Source organism: Sciurus vulgaris (genome assembly GCF_902686455.1).
Source record: "Sciurus vulgaris genome assembly, chromosome: X".
NCBI lineage: Eukaryota > Metazoa > Chordata > Mammalia > Rodentia > Sciuridae > Sciurus > Sciurus vulgaris.
In genome coordinates, this window is record NC_136471.1 from 98,364,519 (window position 1) to 98,376,662 (window position 12,144).

At 39.2% G+C, this 12,144-nt stretch overlaps 1 pseudogene across 1 annotated transcript; it reads right to left on the minus strand.

The window, feature by feature from the left end:
- Nucleotides 1-7,056: 7,056 nt before the first annotated feature.
- On the minus strand, nucleotides 7,057-7,452 carry LOC306651363 (small ribosomal subunit protein uS8-like; annotated as a pseudogene). The gene has a single exon. The product of its transcript is annotated as a small ribosomal subunit protein uS8-like (transcript).
- Nucleotides 7,453-12,144: the final 4,692 nt, after the last annotated feature.

The following is a 12,144-nucleotide window of genomic DNA, read 5'->3' on the forward strand; positions in this document are numbered from 1 at the left end:
CCTCTACTATAGCATTTGACATCTGCCTATAAGCAATCCCATGAACCTGAACATTTCCTCTAGAATTAAAATAAATATTTTGCTGGATTTGTGTTCTTTGGGGGATGATCTAGAGCTCTGGAATCATACAGACCTGGTATCAACTCATAACTATACTGGTTACTATGTAACCTTTGGCAGGTTAGTGATCCTTTCTGAGCCTTACTTTCTACATGTAAAGAGTGAGGAGAAAAAGATTTACTCTGGGGACATTGCCCTGTTTAAATGACACAATGTCTCTCAAGACCCTGGGCATTCTATATTTGAAGGCAAATGTAGCTAAAAAGCCGAGGGTCTCCCAGCAGAAGGGATTCCTTGTGCAGCCAACACAACACAGAAGCAAAAGAAAAGGACCCTGATCCCTGCCCCAAGTCTTTACTCCAACCCACAGAAGCCACCAGGATGCCTCAGGATGCTAGGCAGTCTGATTGCAGCCATTTTTGTATTTGTATCTGAAGAGTGGAGATTCTCTCTCTCTCTCTCTCTCTCTCTCTCTCTCTCTCTCTCTCTCTCTCTCTCTCTCTCTCTCCTTTCTGATCATCACGATGTGAGCTGCTTCCCTCTGCCACTCTCTTCCACCATGATGTTTAGCCTCACCTCAAGCCCCAATCACTTCCCACATTAATCGTGAATGGCAGGTGGGTAGCCATTTACATACCTCCCCAGCCTGGCCCTCCACCAGGCTCAGGAGAGAATCCTCCTTAACCAGGTAATGTTGGGAGCTGAAGAAGTCTATCCATGCTCACTACATGAAGAGAAATGAGGAACACATCTTGGCCTATTGAAAGCTCTGGCCTCACTTCCGGCTCATGGTGATGTGGCTATTCTCTCCACTTTGAGCCACATATATTGGCACATATGAGCTTGCATGTATATAAGGAAACTTACTGATCAGTCTGCAGCTCTTCATGATATTAAGACTATTTTTAGGCCATGCAGAAGGGTCAACACACAGGCAGTGGCCCCTGTATTTGCAGACATAATGGCCCTCTAGGAAGGAAGCTCAGAGAAACTGGCCAGCAAAGGTGGACTAGGCAACCTGTGGAAGCCCCCAACACACACACATACCATTAGAGCTCTTCAGAGTGGCAGACAAGGAGACTGGAGCACTCCTGACCTACTTGAGTGACCAGAGTGACCATAAGCCTAGACATTGACCCTAGGGCCAGTGTGGCATCAGAGAGGGAGCATAGGCTGTGGAAGCAGACATGTCCAACTTTGGATCCTGCACTAGTCCCTCTGGCAAAAGTCAGCGCATCCAAGTTATTCATTGCAGCAATGGTGTTCACTGCAATTGAGTAATGAATAAGCAAATCATTTGCAATGAATATGCAAAGTTATTCATTGTAATTGCAAAATATTGGAAGCAACCTAAATCTCTGTACATAGGATAGAGATTTGAATGAACTAGTCCATGCACACCATGGAGTGTGATGCAGCTGAACAAATTAATGAGGAAGCACTCTATGAACTGATATGGAGTTATCCATAGGATGCAGTGCTAAATGGGAAAGAAGCAAAGCGCAAAAGGGTATTTACAGGATGTTGCCTCTCATATAGGAAATAAGGGGATAAAGAAAACTTTTATGTTTCTGCTCACTTCTAGTCTTCTGAATTGGATGCTGTCAGGATGTGGGGATAATTTTATGATTGCATAACTCAAGAAATCTCAAAGATAGGTCAGAACAAATGTGACATGGCTAAATCTACAATTTGCAAGGCAGCAAACACCCCGTATTTGGAGTGTTTGGTCATTTTTATTTGAATGATGTTCATGTTTTTGTTTGTGTTCAGACATCAGTGTCTTTGTTTTGTCTTGATCCTTCTTTGTTACAGAGTAGCCTTGTTCGATGCTGGCATTCTGAGAAATTGTTTATGTTCAAGGAAAACATGAAGGCTGAGCTTTGAGGGCCAGGCCAGCTGTGAGCAACACTGAGGGAAAGTCCTAACTGACAATGCCATGCCAGTTCCAACTGTTGTAGATGCTTTTCTCTTTCTCAGTGGGACAACTCTGTGGGTAAAATTCAAGTAAGGTCCATAGATTAGCAAATAGCATTTTATCAGTGTTGATTCCTTAGTGTCTGTTATGGTTTGAGGTGTCCCCCAAAAGCTCATGTGTGAGACAATGCAAGAAGGTTCAAAGGAGAAATGATTGGGTTGTAAGAATCTTAACCTAATCAATGAATTAATCCCCTGATAGAGATTAACTGAGTGGTAACTGGAGTGGTAGGGTGTGGCTGAAGGGGGGGGGGTGGGAGGGGATTGTGGGTGTGACTTTGGGGTATATATTTTGTATCTGAAGAGTGGATATTCTCTCTCTCTCTCCCCTTTTTGATCATGATGTGAGCTGCTTCCCTCTGCCACTCTCTTCCACCATGATGTTTAGCCTCACCTCAAGCCCCAAGGAACAGAATCAGCCTTCTATGGACTAAGACCTCTGAAACCGTGAGCCCTCAAATAAACTTATCCTCCTCTACAATTGTTCTGGTCAGATCATTTGGTCACAGCAGTGAAAAAACTGACTAAAACAGTGTCAATAATTGTACTGTGGTTATGTACAGTGCTAACATGAGAGGAAGTTGGATGAAGGCCATAGAGGACCCTTTATACTATTTTGGAACTTTTTGGTAAGTATACAATTATTCCACAGTAAAAAATTTAAAAACAAAACAAAACAAACAAACAAACAAAAAACCCTCAGAAATGAGTTCAGCACTAACTTGCAAAGGTTGGTTTGCATATTGGGGTTATGCTGAATAAAACAAAATCAGTATCTCAAAACACCAAAATATTGCCTATGTGACAAGATGGTCCCAACTAAAAACACATGGAAACTGAGTTGGATTCAAAGGAAGATCCAGTTCTCCCATTCAAGGTGCACTCTAGGGTACTGTTCACTGAGTAGAAGCATCACAATACCATTTCCATTATTCCCATGTTTTTTCTCCCTTTCTTTTATTTAATTTGCTTAGGTCAATGTGCCCATACTGGAACCAAGACTGCCCCTATCCACACAGGAAGGCAGCAGAGACCCAGAGTTTCCTCATACTTACCTCTGATTTCTTCCCTTCTACACACGAACTGCAGTGCCTCTTGTAGAGTGAACATGGAGCACCAGTTGAAACCCACCACTCCACACCTCCACACCTCCCCACCCTGCCATTGCCACCTGCCATCATTTATCCAAATTCATCTTTCTGCCTCCTGCTCATACCTGGAGCTTCTCAGTGAAAAATCACTCTTCAAGAGAAATTGTACCAAAAGTGAGTTCATATATCACTTGTCAAAATAGCAAATATTTTAATATTTTATTTTTTAAATGATCCTACCCAAGGCAGGAAAATTTTCAGGAAAAGAGGCAAGTCATGGAAACTTGGTGAGAATATAATCCTATTGCAAAGCAATTTGGCAAAGTTCATCAAGAGCCTCAAAAAGGATTGCACACTATACCCAGTAATTCCACTTCTGGGACAGTATCCAAAGGAAGTAATCAAGAATGCAGAGAGATTTATGCACAGACTGGTTGTTAAAAATCATGGATTGAACATTTGTAACCCCCCACTGAACAAGAGTAAGTGGAATTTTTAATAGGCACAAACTACAAGACAGGGGGAAATGAGAGAGGAGAAAAATAGAAACACAATTTTGAAAGCTGGAAAGCAAGTAACTTAGGATCAAAAGAACTGAATCCTAAACTGGCAGCAAAGAATGCTGAGAACCAACCCAATTTATACCACAAACACCCTCAAAATGTTGAGGAATTGGCGGCATTAGATTCTTCAGGAAGTGAGGGAGACAAGGTGGCTAAAACATGGATGAGGTTTAAAGGACTATTTTCAGAAGCAGTCGAATCTCTGGTCTTCCCCACTCTGTACAGCCAAATAATGACCCTCCAAGACCAACAACTATCACAGGCCCCTTCCCCAGAAAGCTGTCAAAGGTTCTTCAGGGGCAGCATGCAGAGATTAGGATGATGGGTCACACTGAAAACTGAAGAATCAAGGTCTTGTGTGCACAGTGGCTGTGAGCTCCCCGCCCTTTGCTGAACTAGCAGCCTGGCCTTCACCTCCAGGCAGGAAAGGGATGAAGGAACCCCGAGGGGAAAAGACTTGACATCAGAAGTTCCTCAGCCTCCCCCGCCCAGGCATGTTCACACAGTGAAGGTCACATTGGGCCAAGCCCACTGGCTATCCAGAGTATTCATCCATCTGTTTGAGTTCCCCACTCCTTTTATTTTCATTTTTCCCCCTTACATTATTTTGAAATTATTTCAGGCCTTCAGAAAAGCTGAAAGAAAATTACAAACATCTCCCATATGCCCTGCATCTGTATTCCCAATTGTTTCCTTTTTTCTCATGTTTGCTGTATCATTTTCTCCCTCCCTCCTTCTATTGCTCCAGTGCCTCTTGCTCTCCCCACTTCTCCATCCCTTTTTTTTCCTGAGCCATTTTATAAAATTTACATATGTGCCTCTACATACTTGAATTTATAACCTCAAAACAAATAAAGGTTTACATAACCACAATATGATGCTCAAAATCATGAGACTAATATTGATACAGCACTATTATCTAACTACAGCCCTTATTCAAATTTTGTCAATTTCTCCAAAAATATCCTTCAAAGAAACTTTTTTTTACCCATCTCAGGACCCAATCCAAGACCACATATTGCATTGAGCTGTTGTATCTCTCTGGTCTTTTTTCAATTTGGAATAGTTTCTCAGTCCTTTTGTGTGTATGTGTATGTGCACGTGTGTTTTATCACTTTGATGTCTTCAAAGTGGAACAGCCAGGTATTCTGTAGAATGTTCCTCAATCTGGGTTTGTCTGATGCTTCCTTATGATGTGATTTGGGCTCTTCACTTTGGGAGATGCTGTGCCTTCTTCACTATATTCTATCTGAAGACATATGAGGTCAGTTTGTCCCTTACTGGTGACATTCATTTGGTTAAGGTAGGGTCTATTAGTAAACCTTCGATTTCAAAGTTAATACAAAACCAAAGAGGAAATACTTCCAGACAATATAAATATTCTCTATTCATCAAGCTTCTACCTACTCATTTTAACTTTCATTGATGATTCTTGCATGAATCAGCTTTTATTCTAATGGTTGCCAAATGATGATTTTCTAATTCTGGTTCCTTCTACATTTATTGGTTGCCAGCCTATTGTAAAAAAGAGATTTTTCTTTCCCCCTACCTACTGTTTTATTAATATGTTTATATAAGTATGAGCTAGTCTTATTTTGTTCAATGGGTTATAATTTAATATCACTTATTTTGATGCTTTGAATTTTTCCAGATTTGACCAGTGGGAAAACTCCCAGGAAATAGAGCAAAAAGTCAGATTAAAAGTTATGGATTAAAAAGTGAATTACAGAATTAGTCCAGGAGGTTCAATTCCCAAAAATAAGAGTTCCAAAGAGTACATACACACAGGTTGACAGACACACAAAGACCCAGATAAGGTACATAAACACAGGCACCACATAGTGACATAGGAACACACACAAAGACATATACAGTTCAAAGACACATACCCAGAGACATGAACATACAAATACACATACATTTGCATACAGGAGGCAATCATCAACACAAGATTAACATTCTGAGAATTAAAGGCCATTAGTGTTTCGATTAGGATTTTTGCAGTGCCCATTGCAATAGATGAAAGGTCAGAACCCTAGGGACAAAGAGGGGGGAAAAATCCCACAGTTTTCTAGAGGTGGTGGTGATTTCCAAATTCCGAAGGGAAATTACTTCCAACCTTGAATTTACTACCCAAATAATCAATCAATTCTATTTCTATTCAAACTAAGCAAAATAACTTCAGATATTCAAGTTCTCAAAAAAATTTTTCAAGCACTCTGTTGTAGGATGCTCTTGGAGGATATCTTCTTCTTAAGGGAACAATAGAAAGGGGGAAGAAAGAGATCCCAGGATGCTGGTAAAAGTGGCTCCAAGTGCCACCAATAGACTCACCCTGTCTATAGGAGGACAGGTTCAGAAGGTTTCAAAAGCCATTCCTTCAGGAAGACGAAACACAAACCTAATGTTTCTAAATGTTTTGGGAGAAGATTTAGAAAACTGGTGAAGAACTTGGCTTTGAATTAAAGAGGAATATATAGAAAACCAAGCAAAGGCATAACAACACATTCCACTTTGGAGAAAACAAAAAGCTATGTGGGGGAAGAAAAGTGGGCATTGTATACCTTGTGACTTTGAATGGCATTTACAAAGCCATAGTAATTCAAACACAAAATATCACTTTGACCAAAATAATTATATATCTTTATTGGGACTATAAGAAGGGTAGGCATGGGAAGAGTGGGCTGGGATGAAGGAAAGAAAAATGAATCGTCATCTTCTTTGGTGGAGATTCAATAGATAATGACTAAACCAAAGACAATCAAGAAGTTTCATTGTGAACATGTTAAGAGAAGTGGCAGTAAGTAGGCAAAAGAACTAGCTAAAAGATGTCATTGCCTGTGTGGCAAAGCAAATGGAGTGAGATAGAAGCTGATTCTTATAACAAACCCTGCAGAGCTATATGACTTTCCAGATTATACAAATCTATAATTTTGTTTTTAAAAATGCAACCATAAAAATTTAACTAAAAGAAATGTTAGGATTTATGCATCAAAATGATAATCACATCATTCTTTTAAATAGCAGAGAATTGTTTAAATACACAAGTGAAATGGCTAATTTAGGTCATACCCACACAATTATATATGCCACTATATTAAAATTCTGTTTAGAAGAAGTTATAATGCAATGAGAAAACACTTATGATCCAATGCTAAGAGAAACTAACAGGTCACAAAATATTCTACATTTGTTGAACTTTGTTTTTGTTTCTTGTGTTTGACTTTTTTCTTTTTCAATAAAGTTTTGCATAGAAATAAGACTGTAAAGAATAAAATATTAATGGTTGGATTAAGATCATGCAGCTTCAGATTCTTTTTTTTTTTTTTCCATTGAGGTATTCTTTGTATGTTTGTTTTACATTCCTAGAAAAAGAAACGCAGGATTTTCCCTCCTGTGTGTTTTCATCTTGCTTCTTCATGGTCCATGATGCCAGCTGAGGTTGTCAATACAATGAAACTAAACTCACCCTGGGATGGGAGCAGATTATTCTGCCATTTTTCTAGGTCTTTAAGCTGCACATCCAATCTGGGATTGATCACTCCACACTTGTTTAACTTGCCTCTGAGGTTCACAACTATTTACCCAGCTCTGTGATCATCAATGATTTCAAATTCACCAATGTAACTATGCTTCATCATCACAGTTAGAAACTGGTCAAGGATTTTGGAGCATGACCTAATAGGGACCTGGCATTTCCTTCTCTTTTCAGCATTATTGATGCTCTTGAGAACATCAGGCAGGAAGTTCACACACACCATTCTGGTGACACTGAAAAGTATCAGAAAGAGCAACTTCAGATTCTTTAAAAATATTTTTACTTTTCTATATTTAATAAGTATTCCTTCAGAACTTTAAAAATATTTTTGAGCCCTGTAGGGTGGCGAATGCCTGTAATCCCAGTGACTCAGGAGGCTGAGGCAGGAGGATCGCAAGTTTGAGGCCAGCCTCAGCAACTTAGCAAGACCCTGTCTCAAAATAAAAAATAAAAAGAGCTGAGGATGTAGCTCAGTGGTTAATCACCTCTGGGTTCAAATCCCTAGCATCAATAAATAATAAAAAATAAAAATATTTTGATAATATTGTGTTCATTATAGAGAAATTAAAACTATTAACATGAACTAAGAAGAAAATAAAAGTCATACAAATGTATTGTTTTTATTATGAAAAAATGCAGGCATTTTCTATGTGTGGGACTGTATCCCTTATGAATGCCCAACAGCCTGGAAGTGGGCATCACTGTGACAGTGTGGCCAACTAGAATCTTGGCCAAGACTCCTGATCCTTAGGTTTGAGTGAGACAGACTTCATCTGAGGGCACCAAGATCACTTTTTTTTTCAACTTCTGAAACTCTATAGAAGGGTTTTGCATGCCTTCATGATGACTAAATGTGTAGTAAAAAATCTGAACCAGTTTTGTCTTTTATTTTCAAGTTAAGTCTTAAGAACTAAGAAAACCAAACGCAAAATTTCAGAAGAATTTCAGAAGCTGGGTGGCTAAACAAGGAAGGTTGGAAAAAATAATTTTCACATTTATTATTCCTTTTAATTTGTTTCAGTCCTAAATCTGTAGCCTGTTTTCCCTGGGTTTCTATTTGATAGTATATGGCTCCTCAGGGTCATAATTTGTATGGGGAACCACAGCTTATATTTCCTTCAGGTACTCATATAAAAATAGGGAGGGGAAAAGACTAACAATATTTATTCATAAATAATTTGTCTAGGTTACACATGCTTAATATTGATTTACTGTTATATTGAGAGCAATAGTCCATCCAGATGCCCAAAATAGATTTCATGGATAGATACATGAAAAACACATATCAGATGCATGAAATGGGAGAGGAGGGAAAGAAAGAGGGAGAGGAGGGAAAGAAAGAGGGAGAGTGAGAAAGAAATCCATCTTGCCATGACACTGTAGGGACCAACCAGAGGAGTCAAAAGAAGTAGGGATAATTCTAGGCTGAAGGAAAGGGAACGAACGACCTGTGCTTATTACAAATGCAGCTCGGTGTAGACTGAACAACCAAGTCAAGCCACAGTGGGTGGGAGCTAGGAATGTGGAGGCATAGAGAAAGGGTGAGTGGAGAAAGAGCTGGAACTGTGTTCTCAATCATTTTCTTCTTCATTCTATGGTTTAGAATGTCAAAAGAGCCAAGTCCTTTGAAGATAGGAGGATACCGCACCCAAAATGGAACTCAGCCACAGTTTGGGGAGACACCTTGGCCCATCATTAAAGCAGTCTCAGTCTCCAATCACTATGTCTTTGCCTTTTTTGAAGCTGCCATTTTTCTTTCCTGTTTGGCAATCAATCTGCGGGATTAATGCCCACTCTGTTATGCTCTGGAAACTGTTTCAGCCAGCTCTGTGATGCTCCTAAAGCAGCTGCCAAGAGGTTAAGAGGCTGAAATGGAGTTGGCAAAAGCTCATGTCATTTTTACAAAATTATCTGTCTTCCCAGAAAGGCTGTGTAATAACCATTTCTGGAGGATGAAGAGCCTGTGGTCTGGTAGAGCCAATCACTGCCCTAAGATCAAGTCAAGCCTCCCTCCCCACAACATTGGACCAACTCCACAGCAGGCATCAGCAGACTGCAGCCAGGCAGGGCCTGTGGGCCAGAACACTGGTTTCATTTGCAGGAGTGCCATGCTGCATCTGCCCACCTCCCTTCTGCAGAGGACATGCCTGCATGGCAGATCCTGCTGGCCTCATTTTGTACCTTGTTGGGTTCATTGATGGCTTCATTTCTTGCTTCCCACTCCTGTTCTTTCTTTTATTCTCCTTTTAATTGCAATATAATTCAGCATACAAGGCACACATCTTCAGTGTACAGTCTGATGAATTTTTCATAGATGTATATTTATATATGAATATATCCACATACATATATACATATACATATATACATATGTACACATATATACATACATGTATATATGTACATATATGTATATGTACATATATGTACACACACACATATATATATATACACACATATATATGTATATATCCACATGGGAGCCATCAAGATATAGAACATTTTATTCCTCAAAGAGTGTTCTCTGTGCAACTTCCTGGTCAGTGCCACGCCCCTTCCTACCTGCAACAACCTGTAACCATAATTCTGGATTCTCTCGCCACTGATTAGTTTTGCCTGTTCTTGAACTTCACATAAATGGCATCATACAGTGTGTACTCTTTGGGATTTTGCTTCTGTCATTTAGAATGTTTTTTAGGTTTATCCATGTTGTGTGTATCTGAACTTCGTTTCTATTGCTGAGTAAAATTCTGATGTATGGAGAGATCATGCATCATCTATCCATTCATCCACTGAGGGACTTTTGGGTTGTTGTCAGTTTGGAACTATAATGAATAAAGCTGTAACAAATGCTCTTGTGCAGGTCTTGGTGTGAAATAAGCACATTTTTATTTTACTGAAGAATCCATTTCTCCTGGGGGAGACTGAGGCAGTTAATTCTGGGTGTAAGGCCTCCGTAAAGAGCAACAGGACTTTGGGGGAATGGCCTTATCTCTAGAGGCCCAGTTCATAAACAGAAGCTGCCTTACTTTGTCCCAGTGAAGTAAGCTATCCAATGCTTTTAAGGGTCCAAAGGTAGCTGGGTTCAATGACAATGAAATTCAATGGCAGTGAAATTCAATGATAATGGGAGCTTTGATTGGGTTTAAGTTTTCTTCTTAAAACTTTGTGTTTGGCTTAAATTCTTCAGGCTCTGTCTTGACAAGTCTAGTGTGAATGACTTGGGGTTCACCAACCTCTTCATGGATGACTTCATCTTATCCATTCATCTCTCAGCTGCCCTAAGGTGGGGGTCTTTATGATGGGTAAGGAGTAAGGACTACTGATTACTCCCTATCCCATGGCAACTGAAGAGAACAATGATCTACTTTGCAGAATCTATGATGCTGAAGAGGGTACCTTCAGTCACAATGGTGCCTGGGCATTTGCCCTGCCTTTCATTTCTAGTCCTTGTAACTCTACCTCATATCCCCTAACAGATTTGTTGAGTGTATGCTGTGTGCCAGGGGTAGTTCTGGCATTTGGTTATTTTATTTTTTTGCCTGCATTTACTCCTCACATAAGCCCTTGAAAGCAAATATTATATTCTTTTTGTAGTGAGGAAATTGGGGCTTAGAGAAGTGTCTTAGTCAGATCAGGCTACAATAACAATACACCATAGACTGACTTATACAACAGACATTTGTTTTCTCAAAGCTTGGAGGCTTGGATATCCAAGATCAGGATGCCAGCATGGTTGGGTTCTGGCTTGTAGAGGACCACCTTCTTATTCTGTTCTCATGGGTAGAGAAGGAGAAAAAGCAATCTCTCTTCACATATGGAAACTAATCTCATTTATGTGTGCTCCACCCTCATGATTTAATCTAAATGTAATTATTTCCCAAAGGTCCCATCTCCAAATACCACATCAGAATTAGGGTTTCAAAGTATGAATTTGGGTGTATATAATTTGGTCCATAGCAGTAACTGGCCTATTGACATTGATCTGAATTATGTTGATTTAACAATAATTCTGGAGGGTAGAGAAGTGCAAGAGTGCTTAGAGTGCTTAGTTGAGCTTAGTGCTTAGTGCTTGATGAGAGCTAAGGAGAGATAATAAAAGATCACTGCCCGTATGTGATTTGGCACCTATTTCACACCTTTACAAAAACACTCTGGTGGATTATAAAACTAAATGTGATGTAAATACATGACCAATGAGACTCCACATCTTGTACAATCACAAGACTGGGATCCTAATAAGTTACACTCCATGTATGCATAATATGTCAAAATACACTCTATTGTCTTGTATATTTTAAAAAGAACACATAAAAAACTAAATGTGTGTAAAACATTGAAGCTTTTTTCATAAACAAGACAAAAATAAGTAATCAAAAAATTTGCATACATTCAACACTTCAATTATGAATTTTACTCATCAAAAGACTCTGAAAAGAGACATGTCACAGAGTGTGTGAATGTATTTGCAACAGTCATTGACCAAGGACTCACATCCAGAATATGTCAATGAGGAAGGGAAAGACAATTCAACATAAAAATCATCAAAGCACAGAGTAGCCATTTTTAAAAAAGGAAATATATTTGACCTCATTGTTAAAGAGGAAATACAAATTAATACCATTATATACCACTAGATACACATCATATGGGTAAACATTTAGAAGTCTGATAATACCAAATGTCGGAAAGGATGCTTAGCAAAGGTAACTCTCATACACTACTGGGGATGCAATCTGGCACTCTCTCTTTGGGAAAGGGTTTAGTATACTCTGGTAAAGATAAAGATATATTGACTTAGAAAATATTTTGTACTACCTATGATTCTTCCTTAAGTGTTCATTGTGTTTTTGTAAATTTAGTTTTCAGTTCAGGCAGGTTTTAACTACATTTTTTCAGAGCATTATAGTTACAC